Raw genomic sequence first — 22,496 nt, 5'->3', positions numbered from 1 at the left:
ATCTACCAATCTCTACCTCTCCAGCACGGGGATTCCAAGCACATGCCACCACACCGAGCTTTTCACTGTAGGTTCTGAACATCATCAGACTGAGGTCTTCATATTTGAACAGCAAACACTTTACAGCCTGAGCCATCAGCTCCCTTTGGTGGAGCAGGGCGGGGGTGGGGGGGATTTGAACTCTGAGCCACACAAACTAGCATAACCAAGAGAACTGCCCCCCCCCTGCCCCCGGAAATACCCGCATCACAATGAAAGGCGGTCCTCTCATTTCTGATGCTAGGACAGCCTAATAAAAGCAACTGGGGCAAGAAAAGGTTAGTTCTAGGTCCATCACCCTGGAGACCTTGAAGCTGCTACAGCTATGAGCAGAGAGAGAAGGAATCCAGTCGAGAGCAGAGAAAGAAGGGGTGCATGCTTGCTTGCCAGTGTTCAGGGAGCTCTCCCCTTCTCATCCAGCCCGGGGCCGAGTCCATAACATGGGGGTGGGTCTTCCCACCACAGGCCAGACAATCCTTCACAGAAATCCCTCACAGGCATACCCACAGGCCAGCACAGCCCAGACTATCACTCATTAAGACTGTTGTTCCAGGTACGTCTAGAATGTGTCAAAACCTAACCATCACGGGCTACTTACTCACATCTCAACTTGGAGATACTGACATCCTATCCGCTAAAGCCAAAAAAAAAAAAAAAACCCTGAGTCTTAGTTTTTCTTCCCCTTAAAAGAATTCTCAATAAAGAGAACAAGTAAATAGAATGTCGCAAACAAGACTTTCTGTACAGTTGTGAGAGTGAAATTTCGTTTACAGGCACTGTGGTGTTTTCGTTAACAATGGGAAAGGAGAGACCTAACTTACTCCTGGTATCACGAAACTCCTTTCTCACACACTTTCCAGAGCCAAGGAGAAGAGGCGGGGCTGGAACTGAGGCAAGGTTGGACTGAGGAGAGCTCATTCGGCTAATAATCCACAGCTCCTACAGGCCAGGTGCAGGGGGTTAACTTAATCTCCTCCACCCTCACCATGGGGCAAGGTTTTGCCATGCAAACTGCATCATTTCCAAGAACTAGAAGAAATGTCTACCCTCGTCACTCTGAACTTATCTTTCTAGTCAATACATCTTCAGACTCCATTATAGACTTCCTTCCCTTATCTGCTAGTCATTTATCAAAGGAAAATAAATGAAACAAAGAACTAAGTACCTGAGAAATGTTCCACACAAGCTTATCACAAAAACAATAAAGCATCCCATTTCAAAACATATGAACACCTCACCTCCTGCCTGTTTACTTCACTTCTCCACCAGAGAAAATGTCAGGGGCCCTAATTCATCAATAGGCCCAGACTTTCTCTTTGCAAACACGTGAAGGTTTATTGTAGAGTGAAATGTATCCAATGATGTCTTCCTGGTTTTCAGATGAAAACAGTAAGCATGGATACTGTCTTAGGGTAGATAGAGCTGAAGTGGGAACATCTGAACTAGAGGCTGGTTGAGCCATTCTATGGAAGGGTCTGAAGTCCAAAGTCAAAAGGGCAAGACCAGCTACCAGCCAATGAGGAAAGACAGGAGAGCAGGCCCTGGTGGCCTCACCAGCAGTAACTAGGCTAATCAGGCAGATGGCAGATTTCACTTAAGACTCAGTAAACAAGCCAAGTGGCTTCCAATTGTCTGTTTGCCCTTGAAGAGAACATCTGCTCGCTTCTCTTTGGCCAGTCTGCTTTCATTTACAGAGCTTGCCTCTTCCACTTGGTGATGGGATCAGTCACATGGTTTCTTCTTCGCCACAGGGTACCATGGGCTGGGCAGGGATGAGATCCTTGACTGAAACCACAGCGACTAGCACTTCCCTGGAGCTGTTTCTGGAGATGCCATCCCCCTCCCAAAAGGGCCCTCTCTTGCTTAGAAATAAAAGCTACTTAAACTATGTAAAAGAAACCTGTCATAAAAAGGCTGTCTGGAAATGATGCCAACCCAGAATAAAGCATACAGTCAGCAGAGACAGCATATGGACGTCCTAATGGCACCATGTGAACACACAGATACAGCTATGTCTGCCATTAACTCCATGGACTTAGCCTTGGACTTCAGGCTAAGAAAGCAATGGATTACAGCCTTTGGGTTGAGCATCTATTATTTATGCTAAGAATCCTAATGATTTAATTTTCATATTCCTTCTCTTGCTTTGCTCCTTTGAAGACACTCCCTTGCCTATGTGTTCTATATAACCAGGGGGTTGACCCCTTCACACCCATCTTGTCCCTTTCCTGACTTTCCATCCACTATCTACACATCTCCTCTCATCACTGGCTGTGTTTCCTACTTGCAAGCTTTCTTTGTCCCCTCGACCAATCTCGTTTCCCCCTCAGCAAGCTCAAATCATGTCAAGACTTCTTTTTTATGTCAAAAAATTTCATCACAAAATGTGAACCCAGCACTCTCATTTAACATAAGTATGTCTGGATGGCTAGATGCTCTCTACACCTATTATTTTAACAACTATATATGTCCTGTGTCAAGCTAATTTATGATGATTTATTTAACCACTCTTCTATTTAGGTCCTCTTACTTTATAATATAAATAATGCCAGAAAAAACTTGTTTACATACAATTTTTCTTAATTCCATAGAGAAAATTCTTAGGAGTCACAGCCAAACTGAGTTTGATCACTGAATTGTGTTCTAATAGGTGTAAGATAATATCTCATTGTGGGTTTAGTTTTAATTTAATCATTAATAACAATGATAGTGATTTATTTTCACAGGATGTTACTCTGTATCCCAGGCTGGCCTAGAACTCACAGTCTTCCTGCTTCAGTCTCCTGAGTACTGAGATTCTAGGCGTGTGCCACCAAGCTTGACGTTTGGTGATTTGTATTGTCACTGATGTGAACTCTCTATTCTCAGTCAGTTTAGATTCTAAAGTTTGATGTTCTTAAATAGTTGCATGAATTCTAAGTGCTATGTTATTCTTTATAAGACTACATCTTTCAAAAACCTGTACTTTCCTGGTCTTATTTAGTTTTGTACAGCTAGATATTTTTTTTTTTTTTGGTTTTTCGAGACAGGGTTTCTCTGTGTAGCTTTGCGCCTTTCCTGGAGCTCACTTGGTAGCCCAGGCTGGCCTCGAACTCACAGAGATCCGCCTGGCTCTGCCTCCCGAGTGCTGGGATTAAAGGCGTGCGCCACCAACGCCCGGCTCCAGCTAGATATTTTTAAATGTTATCCAATTTGTCAATACCATCTTTTATTCCATCCTCCTTAAAAGTCAATCATTCTAAAACTGAGTGTTGGTTTTACCTTTACATTGAGGGATACAGAAATCTGTGACGATGTGAATCAGCAGGTCTTTTTGAAGGATGTGGGGCATTTACCCACCACCCCCACAGCTTCCCAGAGTTTTCTTGAGTGCGAGCAGCAGGAAATATTAGATAGAAGGATTTATAGTGGTGAGTCTTGCGGAGCTAAACAGATAGAAAATAAAAGATAGCCTCGAGAGGGCCTGGAACCTATTCCAATGGGCCCCGACTGTCTCTGGCCCAGGGTTTTTATAGAGACGCCAAGGGGTGGAGCAAAAGACCTCCTCCCCCGGCACAGCCAAGTGCAGACCATCTCAGACCCCTGCACTCAGGCCCGTGGTCCTGATCATCCTCTATTCGGACCTGCTGATACGAGGAACCCGAGAACGGGCTCCCACAGAAGGACAAGTTGATAATTATGTATTAAATGTGTACACAGACATGCTTTTCAAAAACATATACCATGTGCCTCAAATGTCATATCCTTAAGGAATGCAGACTCAAACAATAATTGAAGTATTAAGAGACTTTATCATGATGTTACTTACAATCCTAAATTAATGGGTTCCTATGATACCAGTCAATGGGAGCTGGTAAGCATCTTACAGTCTGTCAATGAAAGATCACAGTACAAATAGACAAGTGTTAGAAAAAGAGGCAAGTCTTAAAAAGAAATCCATTCTATCACATTAAATCTAAAAGCAGGCAGGAAAAGCACATGTATTGTGATCATTATTTTTAGTTTAACACACAAAGCACAAACATTCATAGAAAAAGGTTCTAAAATATTGTCATCTAATATTCAATGTCAATTACTTTTGTTTGTGGAATTACTGAGGTGAATGGAGTTTTCCTTTTCTTCGGTGCATTCTACATTGCTTTAGGAAAAGCCTGCATTTCTTTAATATAATCAATAAAGCAAGAGGCTATTCCACCTGTATAAACAGTCAAGAAACTTCCATCCCTCAAAACTGGTACTCTGGGTTCTATGGTTTGGGTCTTTAATAAAATTTAGTTATTTCTTCACTCATGTGTAACGCTTTTATGTATACCTTGTGCGTGCAGGTGCCTCTGGAATTCCAGGTGGCCGTGAGCTGCCCAGTGTGGATGCTGGGGGACTGAATTTAGGTCCCCTGCAAGAGCTCTTACCCACTGAGCATCTCCCCAGGCCCTGTGCTTTAGTTTTTAAAGAACACTACTGTTAAGGTCAGGAATGGGGCTTGATTGGTAGAGCATTTCTCTAGCACATAGGAAGTCCTGGGTTTGATCTGAAGCACATGGAAAAGATGCACATGATGGTGCAAGCCTATAGTGGCAGCACTTGTGAGGCAGAGGCAGCAGGACCAGAGGCCGAGGTCCCCCTCAACAACATAAGAGGTTCAAGGCTTGTCCCTGCTAACAACAAACAAAACCATCACTACTTATCTAAGTGTTATTCTCTGTAACAGTAATATACTAACAATACAAAAGAAAATCCTAATCTTAAAGACAGCTCCCATATTCTGATTCCAGTACGCTTGTATGGAGACATCTCATAGGAATATCCATGCTCAGGTGTTTACATTACTTCTTTCCTTATAGTTTATATTTATGTCCTGGCTGGAATTATTGAAAATTTTTCTCCAGAATCATCAATGAAATTGAGTAAGAACTATAAAAAGATGTCTTTTCTTCAATAGCTTGTTTGATTCTTTTAAAGTAGCTGCCAAAATGGCCGTTTAAGATGCTTCCCTCCTTTTCATATGCACTTGCATTGTCTCTTCCTATGAAATCTTCCTCTCTTCTTCCCCCAGGTCCCCGGGTTATTAAGAATCTTTTCTAGCAGGACACGTTTTTTCAAGGTCCTACTATCCCTAAAGCTTCTGGTGATACTTGATCTTGCATCTAAAAGGAATATATTTTAGATGTAGGAATTGGAAAATCTGAGAAAATTCTAGAAGCAACCATTGCATACTTAGTTCTACTGTCCAGCATGAGAGAAAAGCCATACTCAGTCTCTGGGGTAGTCTATATAATGGAATCAGCCATCTAATTTCAAAAGAAATTTGAATGCAACAACATGTACTTTATCTTAATACTGTCAGGAGCATAATTTAATCTTTGCCAATTGTGAAAAAGGAATGAGAAATGAGACTAGATTAAAGAAGAATGAAAAGGGTTATAAGACCCCTTCGTGAAAGGACATCATGATAGACAGTAAAACTACAGAGGGCATCAGTGCCCATTAACAGGGAGTATCTCCTGACACCAGGGGAACCTACTTTTGATGAGCTGACAATGGCCTTGGCAGTACTGACCAATGTGAGGAAATGCCTGTAAATCGACCTCACTTGTACAAGGTGCTGATCAGCTACAGAGCCACCTCCATCCTCTCCAAAGCTCTCCAGGGCAACAACATCCAGACACCAGTGGAAAGGAGAAGAGAATGAACAACAGAGGCTGGTGCTGTGATATCTCATCAGTTTGTCAGACAGAGTTTGAATTCATAATTCCACTTCAAATGCCTTATTCCAAGCCTATATGAGCTGGAATTTTCAAACGCCTTCTCAGTATTTATCCATCGCTTCTCACACTTCAATTAAACTAGGCTCCCTTTGCCACTTAGGTGTGTACTCACACTGATCCTCTGTCTTAAGAGCCCCCTCTCAACTCCTCCAAGTCAACACTGACCCACATTTCAAGACCAACATCAAAAGTGGTTTTCTCCTGGAGAACAGTATTTTTAGGAGCTGGCACACACCGACTATATCCCAAATACTTCCATGTATTATCTTACTTATGTTTGCAACAACTCTACAATATGGATCCAAGGTCAAAGAGTAGAGGAAAAACTCACACTCCTCTCTTAAACATGATGCTATATTCTTTTTTACTGATACTTATTCCAAAGCACTGTAGACTACATTCAATATCTGATTATAGGGCACTGGTTCAAACACTGAAGAAAACAAAAAGCCAATTTGTATTGGTTTAAACAATGAGAGAATTTATATGTCCATATAAGAATTCCCCAGGAAAGCCAGTCCCCGTGTTAGCTAAGTCTTCAGATTAATAGCCAAGTTCTTGGAGGAACCAAAATCTTCCGATTTTTTCTTCCACCAAGCTTTGGGTGTTAGCTAAGTTATAAAGTGGAACAGCAGCTCTAGAGATCACATCTTCATATGCCAACAATCCAACCTTCAAAATCCAACCTTCAACACTTCCCATTAGCAAATATTTAGTTTTTCCTACCTTTGAGGATTCTTATTTTCCCCCACAGAGGATGAACATGTAGCTCCTGGCTATTCTTACCTTCAGAGGAAGATAGCATGACTTGTCTAACAGTCAACTCAAAAAGAACAACTTGATGTGTTTAGCAACTCTGTCCTCTGCTGTGGATTATGCTTATTGTTAATAATAAAGCTGCCTGGCCAATATCTGGACAGGAAGAGATTGAGTGCCAGAGCCAAACTAGGAGAATTCTGGGAAAAGGAAGGGAGGAGTTGGAGCAGGCTAGCTAGCCACCAAGAAAATGAGCTAATGAGCCATGAACCACATGGCAAAGCATAGATAAGAAAAATAGGTTAATTTAAATGTAAGAGCTAGCTAGTAATAAGCCTGAGCCATCAGCCAAGCATTCATAATTAATATAAACCTCTGAGTGATTATTTGGAAGCGGCTGAGGGATGAGGCAGAACAGAAAAAAAGTCTCCATTTACAGTCTTCCTTCCTGTCCCAGAAAGCAAATCTATCAACAAGAATCTTTCCCTTGCTTCTCCAAGCAGTGATTCTTGTCTATATGGCCTTTCTACAAGGAAAATGTCCATCAGAGCTCTCCTATGAATGCCTACATCTGACTAAGAGCACTAAAGCTCTATCCTCCAACTTAGATATGTATTAGTTAAAAACAAAGAACAATATTTATTTATTAGCAGTGCTTGGGAATCAAACCCAGGGATTTGCTCATGCAAAATAAGGCCTCTAGCACTGCCCCAAGCCCTAAGAGTAATACTTTGACTTTTGTATTTATCCTTTACTTTATTTCTAACTTGTTCAGACATAGGGAAGGGGGAAACTATGTATGGGCCTCTTTCCAAACACCCAACAGTCTTAGCTGACCTCTTTGCACATCTCATTGGCCACAACTCAGTCAGACATTCACACATGAGGTTTTCGACTAATCCCTGCCAAGGGAATAGAAAGATCTTGTTTAGTTCACAACTAGGATATAAACAAGCAAAGGAGTGAAGGGCTTGATTTAAAAAAAAAAAAAAAAATCAGAGCTGTGTGAGCAGAAAAAAAAGGGAAAGAAGCTGTTGGCTATCGGCCCAAGGTCTGCTACTACATATCATAACGCCTTAATTCTTATGGTATAGTCTTTAAAGATCTGGTCACAGAGTCTACCACAAGGAAGCTGACCCCTTTGTACTCTGGCAGGATCCCACTACTGTCCATACCCCAGCAAGCGTGGGTACGGGTTGCTGCTTAACACTTACTTCTAGTTCCTTCTAGCCCTGATTTCACATCCTTTAAGCAAGGTTCCTCCCAGGAAGTCAACCCCAGAAGTGTAACAAAGAATATTAATTTTTCCGTTAATAATTCTCCCATGCTCTCTGTGTGCAAAATCATGCGAAGAGAGTAACAAACAAAGGTCAGGAAATCTGCTCTCCCATGCAACCCTTCCCTGCCCATTCAATTTCCCTTTGGAGGAAAGGGGTGGCATTACACTCCCTTCATCACCAATCTCAGAAGCTGGTGGGGAAGCACGCACAGGTCATGGCCCAAACTCAAGGGTCTCTTAGATCCTAACAACAAGCTGTTTCTTACTTCATGAGCCTTACCCTTCTTCCTTCTCTCCAACTTAGGAATACCAGAAGCCTAAAGCCTTCTCGCTGAAAGATCACAGCTGGGACACCGGAAGCTGTGTACTTACTTTACATGGAACTGCTCAAGGATTTTTTTTCTAAGTTATATTGTGCCAATTTCATATATAAATGTCCCTCCCATCACAAAAACAAAACTCAATCCATTCAAAAATTTCAAGACAACTTTTCTTTAAACATTTGCAATTCAAATCCCAAGAAAATATAAGCTCACTTGCAAAACTCACCTGTCATTTGATATTCACATATTATCTTTCCTTTAGTAAGCAAAAGACTTGAAAGAGTAAGTAAACTATAATAAGATAGTATCATAAGTTGTCACAAATGAGTGGCAGTTCTCTTCTAGGGACTAGCCACATATATACATAAGCATACATAAATGTACTATGTATAAAATAAAAATGCATATGTAAATATTTTATAGTTATACAGAGAAATGTAGAAGAAATAAAGCAAACTACTAGACTGCAATTTTGAGGAAAAAAATAGCACAAACATTGAATAAAATAAATAAAAATGGGTGGTAGGCATGTATGGACTAGCCAGAAAATTGAGATAGATGATCACACATAACACAGTTGGAGCGAGTAAATATGGCTGCCAAACTCAGTTGCATCTTCTACATTCCAAACAAAGCATAAGAAATGTGTTTGTTAATTTAAAACATCTGTTCCTCCAACAAGAATATGAATAAGAATGAAAATGCATATGGATTATTTGTCAATAAAAGTACAGAATTTCTTGTATTATTCCTCTCACACACAATTATTCTAAGAAGACATCAATTCCCAAATAAGAAACTAGCGCCTCTGATGAAGATGTACAACGTGCAAAGCCCCAGAGAGGACAGAGCGTCATCTGCAGCTCTGACTGGCCACTCCTCACCACCTGGCTCTCAAGGGTACATTCTCTTTAAAATATTGCATACTAGTTAGCATGGTGGTGCATGCCTCTAATCTCAATTCTTGGGGAGAGACAGGAGAATCTACGTGAGTTTCAGGCAATCCAGGGCTACATAATGAGACCCTGTCTCAAGATGGATGGATGGATAGGTGGATGGATGAATGGATGAATGGATGGATGGATGGATGGATGGATGGATGGATGGATGGATGGATGGATAGATGGATGGATGGATGGATGGATGGATGGATAAGTGGATGACTGACAGGTAGGTAGATAGATAGATAGATAGATAGATAGATAGATAGATAGATAGATAGATAGATAGATAGACAGTGCATGCTTAAGCCAGGAGTTTTCTCACCCTCTCAAGGAGTATCCTTAGTAGGAAATACACAGCTCTAACCATCAGTCTACACCCTGAGAACCTGGATTAGAGCAGCCCTTGGAAATCAGTTAATAGAGATCCCCTACTCCGTCCTGATTTTGTCTAGTCTCGACCTGAATACCTCCAGCTGGAATCAGGAAGCTAAGCAAGCCTTATGTGTATGCCAGGACCCAGCACAGTGGCGCTGCACTTCAGAGGGGTTAAATTTCTATCATAATATAGATGCATCTTAAAGACTGGCCTCCCACGTCAGAGCACATTGCACTGTGTTAAACATATAAATAAATGGAAAGGGGTGTCCTAGCTTGCTTGCTATTGCTCTGATAAACACCATGACCAAGTGCATCTTGGAAAGGAAAGGGTCTATCTGTCCTGCGCACAGTCCATCACAGAGGAAAGCCAAGGCAGGAACCCACGGAAGGTGGAAAGCTGGAGGTAAAAACTGAAGCAAAGCCTAGAGAGGACGGGCTTCCTGCCTTGTCCCCCATGGCTTACTCAGCTTGAATTCTGATAAAACCCAAGACTACCTGCCCAGAGAGTTCACTGTCCATGGTAGGCTTAGCCTGCCCACATCAATCATTAACCAAGAAAATGCTCCACAGGCTTGTCCACGGGCCGATCTGATAGAGGCATTTTCTCAATGAGGTTTCTCTTCCCAGATGACCCCAACCTGTGTAAAGTTGACCCCCCACAAAAAAAAAGATATCCTATAACACCCAGAAGAAAGGTAATGGGAAACTACCTTACATACTTACAGGAAATTAAGGAACTGGGGAATGGCTAAATTGCTTCCCCTCTGAATAAATTCCTAGGACGTCACATATTCACCCCCCTGCTGCAAAGCCTCGGATGTCTTAGCTTCAGCCACTAAGCAAGATTTCTCAGGCTAGAGGGACTTAGGGCACCTACCAGGGGACATTCTGGAGCTTTCTTCATGTCTCTTCTCCAGAGAATCTTTGAGCACATTGATGGATAAAAATACAAATGAATTATGGGGACTTCAAGCCTCCAGGGTCACCTCTCCTGCTACAGTTCCAAATAAAAGAACGTCATGCTACAGAGCACATCAAACAAGCCTGCAGCACCCAAGAACCCTGTGTCTCCTGAAGGTTTTCTTGGGCCTCCAGAGCAGAACCCAGGGTCTCCATTCTTCTCTGCTATGCACAATGGAGAACACTCCCATGAGTAGACCATATTTTGACCAAACAGATGTAAAAGTGTACAGGAAGTATGCATCCAGAACACACACATGCACATGCATGTACACACACACACACACACACACAGCAAATAGATAAATAAATAAGAATGTAATAAAAAATTTAAATAAACCTTTTATTAAAATTAGTCAAAACTTGCTGGGTGGTGGTGGGGCACACCTTTAATCTCAGCACTCAGGAGGCAGAGGTAGATGAATCTCTGAGTTTGAGGCCAGCCTGGGCTACAGAGCAAGTTCCAAGACAGTCAGAGCTACACAGAGAAGGCCTGTCTAAAAAAAAAAAAAAAAAAAAAAAGATTTAATTGAAGCTTATACCTCAGTTATAATATTAACTTATACCTCAGTTCCTGGGGTCCAGTAGAGCCACACAGCAAGTCCACTGAGTAACCACATGTGGCTCTGAAGTTCTTTGGTGGAGGATACAGCCAAGAACATTCTCATTGGGTCAGCACTGCATTAAGGAATCCTGAAGACAGTCTACTAACTCTCTAACTACAAATTAGAAACTGAGGCTTGGTTTCACCCCAGTGACTCACTCCATGGCTGTTCCTCTAGCACCAGGACCTGACCCAAGATCCACTGGCCTCCCTCACTACGCCAGGTCCACTCCAGGACCCTGGTGTCACCTGGATGACCCGAATGGCTGCTCTTTGTCAGGTCAGTCTGCGGTTCTACTACAAGTTCACTCAGTTAACCCTTCCATGAGGAGGATCACCCCTTACCGCTGGCAAAGCTGAGGCACCACAGATAAAGTGTCCTCTATCTGGGGCCATGCAGCTTGGATGCTACGGTCCCAAGGTTCAAACTTCGAAACTCAGGACTGTCCACTGTGTTATAGTATACATAGCACACATGCCACGTTTTTATTGTCCCTGATGTCTTTTTTCAAATTTGTCAAAAGTTGACGATTTATGATTCACTTCGTCAGCAGTTGCCTGAAGAGGATCTCAACATTTGGCACATCTGCTCCGGAGAAGAACAGCAGTTCTGTTCACTTCTGCACATCAGAACCATTTTACGGCGATGGCTGCCATGTATTATCACACCCAGCTTTCTTGGGCTAAGCGGTCATGTTAATCTCCTTTAACCTTGCCAGCAACTCTGTGATGGCCGCAGTTCAGATGCACTTTACAGAATGAAAAATGGCTCAGATAGCCATCAAAACACCCATCCCCAGAAGAACTTATGAAAGACCAAGAATGTACAAAGGAGAAGGGTTCCAATGCAGCAGCGCAAAGCACGTGACAGTCAAATTCTTTGTTTTCGGTTTACTCGAGGAAGAGCAGAGGATACGGACGCGTAGAAACTGAATTGGGAATTCCTTTTCTCCTGCCTGCGGTGGGGAGCAGCAGAACTGCTTCCCCCTAATGGACCCTGATCTAGGAAAGTCTCTCTTTCCTACACAGGGCTGACCTTGGTGGAAGTCCGCGGGTCTGAAAACGTATGAGTATGGCGGAGCCTAAAACAGACCCCAAAATAGAGTATTCGGTGTTTCTCTTGGTATTCCTCCTTCTCCCTTCTGGCAATCTCTGACTTGACAAATGAAAGACTATAAAAATAGGGGCGATGGGGTGAGGGAAAGAAAGGGGACAGCTGAAGCCAGAGCACAGCTGAGCGCTGCCTTCCACGTGGCTCAGGACCAAGTCACGCCGGAATGCCACCGCGAGGCCCCGAGTGGTTCCCAGAAGCCGGACACGGCCGAGATGGAGTAAACACCCCCATACACATAATACCTGTGAACAGTATAGCACACCTATCAAAATACAATGCTTCTCTAAATGCTTTTCCACCGTGTCACAAAGTTAACGCGCATGCACTAGCACAGGACAGTGTCAGTCAATGGGAGGGGGTTAGCCAGGGACAGCTGGCTTTGCCACGAGGTCAGGGAGGAAGACTGGCAGAGACAACCACATGGCAGGTGCAACAGGGGGGTTGGGGGGCTGGGCAGACAGGACTGAAGGTAAAATCAGCCAACCACGCTCAGAGGCAAGCCTGGCTGTGAGGAACAGCATGTCGGATGAGATGGTTTAGGGTCTAAATACCAGTAAACGCTCACCCACCCTCCTTTTCCCTTTTCTTCTTTGTTAGGAAAGGGTTTTTTGCAATGGCAAAAAAAAAGCATGTGCTGGGCATTGTGCTGGCACACCACCACCACCACACACACACACACAACACACAACACACACACACACACACACACACACACACACACACACACTGCCTTCTTTATTCCATTGAAAATGCTTTACGAAGGGCCTCCTTTGTCCCCATGCCACATAGTAGGCAATAGACTTTCTAGCTGAGCGGGTTTCATGATGTGCCCAAGGTCACAGGGCCGCTCTGCAGCAGAACAGGAAGGACTTAAACCAGGTCACCACCCCATACCAGGGCCATGAATGTCCTGCCCTTTGGCAGCCTCCTAAGCAGTGAGGAGAGCAAAGGGGGATATCAGTGAGAGGTGGCTTCACAAGACACTAACAGCTAGCCCCTAAAACCTGCCTAAAATCCATGTTGCCAAGCGCCTGATACTTTGTTGAATTCTACTTTTTAACTTCACTTATTTATCTCATACATAGGAGTGTTTTGTCTACAGGTAGTCTGTGTATCATGTGTGTACAGTTCCTGCAGAGACCAGAAGAAGGCATTGGATCCCCTGGAAATGGAGTTACAGACGGTTGTGAGCCATCGTGTGGGTTACCAGAAATCAAACCCAGATCCTCTGGAAGAGCAGTCCATGTTCTTAACCACTGAGCCACCTCTCCAACTTTTACGGGAGTCTTTTGGATAAAGTTGACAGTTGCCATTCTCAAGCTGACGAGGCTTCCTCCTGGTTGCCCACTAGACATGAATGAGCCCCCAAGAACTTCACATTCCTGTCCTACCACCCTCAGGCATAAAATAGGAACCTCAGACAACCGGGTCCCTGATGTCATCTCCAGCTCTAAACTAATGAGCATGTGGGTAGGATTCTAAGATGGCGCTGAGCCACCCCACGCAGGGCTAGCTCCGGAGTGGGATGTGCTTTACAGGACAAGCCTTCTCATCGAGGAGGAGAAGAACTGTTTAATTAGGGATTCCTAGAATAGTATACTACACTGATAGATGAGGCTACTGCTCTTCGACTCTGGAAATTCAAAATACATTCATGTTTATTCATTCTCCAATTTCATTGGCAAAAGGGCCAAGTCTGTCTTCATTAGGTCAAGTAAAGAGGGACTCGTGACAAAGGATGTAATTAACGATTACCACAACAGATTATCTGCCATTTCTCCCCACCTCCCCACCCGCCCCCTTCTCCCCTTCTTTCTTCTCCCCCACCCCATGATGTTGGAGATCAAACCCAGGGCCTAGTGCATTCCAGGCAAACCATCGACCTCTGAGACACACCCCAAAAGCTGCTGTCAATTTTAATATCATTAAAACAAAAGGTGGCTACCAATAAACCAAACTGCAGAATCTCTAGGTTTTCAGCTTCCCCGCTCTTTTGTATCTGCTTCTCTCACACTTGATTTGACAGCAATTTTCAGTGACTCACCTCCACGGTCTTTTTAAAGTAGTCCACATTGTTTCCCTAGAAACAAGAGTGCTATTTCTTTTTACATTCCTATTCCGGCAGTTTAATTAAACGATAAGTCAGCCCCTTGTCATTTTCCTTTCCTGTACTTCTAACGGTTCACCCACCTTCCCGAAAGGACAAGCAAAATCCAGGCCCAGGCTGGATACCCCATCCCCTGCCCACCCTTCTGGGTTCCTCTCCTTGGGTCTCTGCATCAGCTGTTTGGCCTCCAGGCACCTGAGAAATAGCCAAAGGAATTCTGACCCACACTTTCCCTTCACCTTGACCCCTCTACAATGTCCTTCTCCTAGATGCCTACGGGTCCAGTCTTAGAGGGGCCTCTCCCAGCTCTTAGCTCAAGTGTCACATTTTAAAATCCTATTTAAAATAACGGACGCCCAATGAGGCTTTTCCACCTTCCCACCCTGCCCTTCTTTACTTTTGTTATTGGTTCAATTTCTTGACAGCATACCTGACATACAATTCGAACTTCAAGATGGCAGAGATTATCATCTGTTCGTCGGTGTTCTCCAGGACCAGGACCAGCAGGCCCGGTACCGGCACTAAGTAAGTAAATGTTTGACGACAGTCTTTGTTGTGGGAAGTAGCTTATACCTCTCTGACTGAACTGCAGAAAGACAAGACTAAGTACTTCAAGTACTGTGGGTGAGAGGAAGGTGGGGAGCAGACAGTGGAGTCTTGGTAGCAAAGATGGCACCTGGAGGGTGATGAAGTGAGTTGGTACAGGAAGCACGCCCTAGTAGGCATGACCAGCAGGACGTGCACAGAGTGGATCCAGGTTATCCATTCAATGCAAGTGTTTGTTTTTTAACTGCTTAGAACTGACCCCCTCAATTATCTGATTTTTTTTTGTTTTTTTATTCAAGTACACACAGCAAAGCTTAGTATAGGAGATGTCTAGATACATCTTCAGATAGTGGTAAAAATCAGAAAGAATGGATTAATTGATTAATGTCGTCCACCCTTCAATGGCCAAAGATGTCTAGCCAATCTCTTCATCTCCTTCTCTCTTCTTCAATTCTCCATTAAATTAGGAGGGCTTTCTGGGCTTGAGGGAACACCCCCAGCATTCAAGATCATGAGTTCAATGCCACCCTAGGCTCCCTAATGAGACCCTGTACTGGGGTGTGGGGGGGGTACACAGCATGCATATTACACTGGCCTCAGTATCAGATGAATCAATAGCTATGAAAATATATTGAAAAAGTATGAAGCACTCTATACAGTAAGCAGCTTCCTTGTATTAATATAGTTGACTGACTTGTCTACACTACATAGCATTACTCCCCAAAACTGAGGACAGACTTTGATTTCAGAATGATTTCTAAAATGTATTAAAGAACAAACAGAATGAAAATTCTGCTTTTAGGGCATGGAATGAGAAAGAGAAAAAAAAATAGCTTTTTCCAGTTCTTTAATGGGAAAAAATATCAAGAAGGAAAAAAAGTATATAAATCTTCAGAGCATCAACTATAGCATATAAAGACCAGACTGGAAATTACTACTTGGAATATCTATAATTATCTAGACTCCTGGAGACCTCAGCTATTCCTTCCTCATCTACTTTAGCACCGGGATAATGGAAGATGATGAACTAAAGTCACACCGTGTATCAATAGCAGGCTGGGGGGGAATGGGCACATCCTTCCCACCCTTCATAGGCTGCTTTACTGCAGCATGTATTAAACCCAAACTAAAAAAGTGGTGAAGAATGACTTGTCATAGCATTTATTAGAGTTGATGGAGTGTAGACAGTCTTTTCAATAAGGCTTTTACACACTGTTATGCACCACAGTACATTATTAATGAAAAGGAACACACGAGACTTGCATCAGCTTTCCCCCCCAGTCATTCTGACATTAAATTCAAAATCAATTCTGCCTACCCAGTGTGGAAAGGGTCAGAGATAAAAATGCTAATTTGTTTGCTGTTTACCAAAAACTTAAGCTTATCATTCAGAGAACTGACCAAGAATCTCTTCCGTTGTACTGAATGTAATAACAGCATTATTTTAAAGACGAAAACAAATGTAACAGGCATACAAACAAATTGTGCCCTAGTTTGTATGTGACAAGAGGATGGGATCCAATTATCTCTGACTGAAAGAACACAAAGGACAGCCATCGAATGCAAATGGCGGCAGGGAGCGGGGGACTTCTCATTCAATACCTGAGTATCCAAATGGAACTAATTCACTCTTGAAAGGTTAATAAGTGATGGAGCCCTATGGTACCCGGATGAGGATGAGGATGAGGAGTACTCCTCAACCCATGAAGAAAATTAGTTTACAATGACACAATCACCTCTGTCACTCAGTTATCTCAGCTAAGCATCTTACATCCAAAAGAAATAGATTAAGAATGACCTACCGCCAGCAAGGAGCCCTGATAGAGACAAGCACCTGTGGGAGAAAAAAAAGCCAAGAATTAAAATAAAAAAACCAAAACAATAGTCACTACCCAGCATGCTTATTTCTTAACTCCATCACACCCAGTGAACTACTTTGATTAAAAGGCTTGAACGTTCTTACCCAGGGGAAATAACCCCTTATATCAGATCAATGACTCTTGCAAACACGTGACACAGTACAATATTAAAGCATATTATTTGGATTTTAAAAGAAATGTCTTTAAACCTCAACAATATGGCTGCCTAAAGACCTGAACAAGGACAACGTCAATAGACATACTAACACCGGAAATGGGGACTCTCAGGCCCCCCCCCTTGACAAAGAACTATAGGCATCCAAAGGATGCTAAGAGTAGAAGGGGTCTTCTGTCAGGGAGGAGCCCCCTAAGTGGTTATCCACTACCAAGAGGTCAGCCCTGAAATCATGTTCATGCAAGCAACACTGAGCAGATTTAGTAGTGTGTGTGTGTGTGTGTGTGTGTGTGTGTGTGTGTGTGTGTGTTAGTAATGATTTTAAAAAACAAGAAGCCAGGAATTTGAGGGAGTGGAAGGAAGTGATAGGATGATATTTTAATAAAATAAATGTATTTGTAGTGGCATAGTATATATAATACAATGCTATTATCTGTGCAATCTGTCACAAAAGCTTCCATAATCCACTCTGAATTTATTTATCGAAGCCTCTCTTCCATACTTTCCTACATAAATTCTCCAGATCAACTCAAGGAGCCAATTTATTTCATAATAATTTTCATGTCTCAAAGTTTCTTCCATTTTCAGTTCTTATGGAGATGCGTTTGGTCTCTTCGGGGCTCTTGAACTTGATCCCATCCTTGGGCAGGATAGCATTTCTTCTCCTTTGAACTCATAGCCCTTCGTGCCTCAGTTATTTTTGGCGAATCCATTCTTGTGGTGTTCTATTTGTATTTGTTGTTACTGTTTGCTTGGTTGGTTGCTTGGCTGATTGGTTAATGTTTGTTTGTTTTGAAACAAGGTTTCCCTATGTAGCCCAAATTGGCCTACAACTTGCAATCCTCTCTCCTCAGCTTCTGGAGAGGTGAGATTGTAGGCCTGTAACCATATCCACCCCTGCATGTGACGGAAAAAGGTGCCTCTCCCTCTTCATCCCTGTACACATGCTCAGGAGAGGGAATGCCTCTATGTCTTTGAACTTGTTCCCCACCTGTCCACATAATGGGGATTCACTAGGTTACCATATAAACACAAAAACACCTTACTCCACGCCTTTCATACAGTTTGTTCTTCACTGGGGAGGTTAAGCCATGGTGTGGGACAGCAGAGATGGAAGCTATTTGAGAAGCACCCTTCTAGTGAGCCCCTGACCTCTGGAACTCTTCTCACTCCATGTTTTTCCTTGATGTGCTGCTTATGAAGCGATACATCTTTGTGTTTTCCAGTCATTAGACACCAAATGAAAAAAGAAAAGAGATAATCTGTTCTAAACGCAGCAGAGGGCAGAACTGGATGCGGGGTGCTTATGTTCTGAGCAGCTAGCATAACAGAGAACGAACTTGTAAGTTTTATGCTTCAGAGCAGCATAAAACTGCAATCCTGGTCTTCAGAAGAAGACACACCTTCTCTGGTGATTTCTGCACAGCACAACAGGTGTCCTGTGACCTGGAAGTGGTGTGCAGCACCCTGCCAGCTAGTCTTGAAGCCAATGAGACACAAAATAGAAGGCGGAGTGCAGACACAAGACAGGGGGAAGCAGGTCCCAACAGGGCACAGGTGGTTTCCAAGGAGGGATGGCCAAGTTTATGACAGTGCTGATCTCCACAGATCCTAAAGAGGCTACCTTCTCAACAAACAGCTGGCCTGCCTTCCCTGTCAATCACAGAACCAACGATCTATAAAGAAAACGAGATGACTATTTACACTTGGGTTTGAAAGAAAGATCTCTATGGGTAAACTTGCTGAGATGATTTTTATGTCCTTGACATTCAAATAAGAAAAACTTGAGATAAAACCTTGAGGAAAAATTCATCTTGACTGACCTATTTTTAAGAAATTTTGTCCTGAAGATAGTATTTCAACCTATAATATGGCATAAGAAAGGAGATATATGTGTGTGTATAAACATTAAACAATCTTGTGTATCTGGAAGAAATACATACCTCAACAATTTAGTTTTTAAATCATTTGTGTGTGTGTGTGTGTGTGTGTGTGTGTGTGTGTGTGTGTGTGTGTGTGTGTGATGAGATACATATGTGTGCATGTGGAGCTCACGGGTCACCTTCAGGTGTAGGTATCATTACATGGGTACTTTTCTATCTTGTGTTTTAAAACAGAGTCTCTCACTGACTGGACCTCACAAGCAGGCATGGCTGGGTGGCTGACTCCGTGGCACTGGGACTGCATTCATGGGTCCTGGGGATTGAACCCGGGTCCTCATGTGGGCATGACAAACACATGTGACAAACACTTTACCAACGGAGCCGTTTTCCCCAACAAACAATACAGCTTTAAATTTTTATCAGCACCATATTCACCATTCAAAATAATGGGCTTCAAGATGGTATTTTTACGTGTGCATATTACATACCCTGATCATATTCACCCCCCTACTCCCCTCTCTCACCCACCCTCCTCCCACGGGTCCCGTTTTCTTCCCAAACAGTCACCCTCCACTTTCATGCCTACGATTCACTTTCCAAGTTATTTAAACACACATTTACTTATTTCTCATGCTTAAAAATTACAATGATGTTTTTAAAATTATAATGAAGATAATCACCACTTAGGTACAACTTAACAAAATTGAATCTTTTTTTTCAGACTATTAATCTCTTAATGGCTAAACAATTAAATATCTGTGACATATTCAGGTTTTCTTTTACTCAGCAGATAAAATTATATGTACTTATAATGCCATGGTGTTTTCAACTGTGTGTAATCTTTAAAACAATCTAACAGATTTCAACTTTTAGAGGAAAAAAGACAATACTGACCCTTTAGAACAAGAGCATCCTCCCAGTCATATAAGGCAACTTTCCAAGAGATGCATCATTGGGCAGTTTCACTGTCACGTGACATGTCATCATGTCATCACAGAGTCCAATGACACAAACTAAAACACCAGGACATGCCTGGGCAGCACAGCCTCCCAGAGCCAGTGCGTACACTGTCCGTCACTGGCCAGCACACCATTACAGGCCATGGGACTGGAATTTCAGCACTCGTCTCCACAATGTTGACTTGCAAAATCAACATTGTGTTCCAGGCTTGTAAAGAAATCCAGTTTAAGAAATAAGCAAACATCCACAGCAAAGCCCATTTGGGGAAGTCCAGATAGACCCTATGAACTCATGGCAACGTGAAAACATGATGGAGAATGGCCCCACATTTGTCCTTGTTTAAGCCAAGCATCTGGGGCAGACCCACGTTGAACAATATGGAGTTGATAAACTCTATCATTAGAAAAAGAAATAACTTCATGTGGGTTACTCCACGATGTGCAATTCCAAAGGAAATTAGCTTTGCCAAACCTCCGAGGGCTTCCCTAAAACGAACAGTGCTACCCGGAAGGCAGCCGCCCGCGTGAGTCTCCATTAACACACTTTCCAAAACCTCATTTCTACTCTCCGGAGAAAATAAGGCATTCCAGTATGATGCCGAGTCCCATCAAACATTCATCATCACCCAAAGCCAGACGAGGCCATCCAGAGCGAGCGTATTTCTCCCACACTATGGCAGGCTGCACACCCACCAACAGATGAAGCTGGGATGTTTTCTGGCAGTGAGTGCTGGGTGCATCTCCTGGCACAAGAAAGGCAGAGAGGCCTTCATTCCAACCAGTCACATCATGTGGGAAACATAGCTACTCCCTCCGCTCACTACGTTTTTTTCTTAAGGGGTACTCGAACTGCGCTGTGGATCTCTCTATGGTTTGGACTTAATGGGTTTAGATGAACTTCAGAAAACCTACAGCTTTAGATGAACTGTTAGAAATGGTAGAGAAGGAAAAGCAGGCTTTCTTTTCAGGAAAACCTGGGCATAGGGCACAGTTGGAGCTGGATTCTCAAGCTAAGGCCATCTCTAGTTTCAGGGCATGGACTACGGCTGAGACACCAGCATCTTAATCTCTACAGTGAGGGGTATTTCCATTACATACACACAGAGCACCATGAAGTAAATCTCTATCCTGAGTCTGGGCTGTTCTCCTCCCTGGCTACTCAGTTTATTTCCTATGATTCACATATGCAAAATATTACCTGCATAAAATAAAAGTCAGAAAGGGTCCCTTATCTGATGTCTCTTGGAGATTATAATGTATAATAATTTAATATAATAATCCTTTATGAGGCACCAATAAAAAGTTTAATATTTTTAGAGAGATTTTGAGATATAACTGGTAACAAGCTTCCATCCCAAAACTATATTAGCCACAATGATTGTGGCTGGCATCTGAGTCAATTAGGTAAATCCAACATACACAAAATGTCAGACTTTGTGTGCCAGTTTCCTCCTTGATGAAAACTTTGCATCTTCCAGGGAAATTCTTAGATAGGATATTTACAGGAAGGCAAAACATCAGGATGTTCCAAGGGGAAATAAAATAATGCAAGGGGCACTCCTAAAGACAGGAAGTAAACTCAAAATAGCTTCAGGAAGTTCCTGAAGCTGATCAGATTCACTAGGTCCCCTTCTCCACACAAGTGTATCAAGAGTAAAGACTGCTGAGAGTCATTCCCAGAGAAGCCAAATTATAAAGGAGAAGCAGAGACCTGCCAAGGAGCCTGGAAGAAGCAGAGGCATGCTGCCTAGAAGACACAAAGACCAACTGAACTGCTGCAAAGGACTCAACTGAGCCACCGGGAAAAGACACTTTACGACCTCTTACGCCGTTTGCAGGCTGTGTAGCTTGCACCAGGTTCCCAGCTGGGGTGGGCTTGGTGATGCAGCTGTCTTTGAGTCACTTCTGCTCCTGTTAAGTAACCCCTCACCTACAGTCAGGTAAGTAACCCCAAAAAAAAGTCACCGGTCTACCAACTTGCACTTCGGTAGTGTCCTACTTTGGTCTGTCATGGACTCACTATTTGGACTAAGGAGCTATAGAGGTGTGTGTTGTGTATTCCAGGAAAGTTCTACCACACAACACAGACACACAGGTCCAGAGAAACCATGGCACATAGAGCCATTAAGACAAGAGATTTGGGTCAGGTGGTGGAAAAACCAAAAAAAAAAAAAAAACAAAAAAAAAAGGTAAGAGATTTGGACAGTAGGGTGTTCTAGTTAGGGTGACTATTGCTCTGATGAAACACCATGATCAAAGCAACTTGGGGAGGAAAGAGTTTATCTGGCTTACATTTCCAGATAACAGTCTATCACTGAGGGAAGTCAGGGCAGGAACTCAAGCAGGGCAGGAACCTGGAGGCAGCAGCTGAGGCAGAGGCCATGGAGGGAACTGCTTACTGGCTTACTCCTCATGGCTTGCTCAACCTGCTTTCTTACAGGACCCAGGGCCGCCAGCCCAGGTGTGGCACCACCCACAAATGGGCTGGGCCCTCCCCTATTGGTTGCTAATTAAGAAAATGACTGACAGCCAGCCAGATCTTACAGCATTTTCTTGACTGAGGTTTCCGCCTTTCAGATAACTCTAGCTTGTTTCAAGTTGACGTAAAACTGGCCAGCACACGGGGTATCACCAAGAGAGAACTCGTTAAGATCAAGCAGCCACAAGTTGGCATTCAAATGTTCACCCTTTATGTTGTGTTATAATTCAGCTATGCCTGGGCACGTGGTGGAATAATTAAAATAGAATCATTTCTGGACTGACAGGATGGCTCGTGCCCTGATTACTCTCAGGATTTAGATCAAT

General features: G+C 43.0%; 1 protein-coding gene across 1 annotated transcript in view; it reads right to left on the bottom strand.

Annotated features, from left to right (window-relative positions):
* Window positions 1–16,099: 16,099 nt before the first annotated feature.
* LOC119088610 overlaps window positions 16,100–22,496 on the bottom strand; it is a 74,649-nt gene continuing 68,252 nt past the window's right edge. Inside the window, exon 4 of the mRNA XM_037208855.1 lies at window positions 16,100–16,649. The gene's annotated coding sequence lies outside the window, so the exon portion shown is untranslated. The remainder of the gene's footprint in view (window positions 16,650–22,496) is intronic.

The sequence above is a fragment of the Peromyscus leucopus genome, chromosome 10 (genome assembly GCF_004664715.2).
Source record: "Peromyscus leucopus breed LL Stock chromosome 10, UCI_PerLeu_2.1, whole genome shotgun sequence".
NCBI classification, from domain to species: domain Eukaryota; kingdom Metazoa; phylum Chordata; class Mammalia; order Rodentia; family Cricetidae; genus Peromyscus; species Peromyscus leucopus.
The sequence above is the reverse complement of the archived record's forward strand: the minus strand, read 5'-3'. Positions and strand labels throughout refer to the sequence as shown.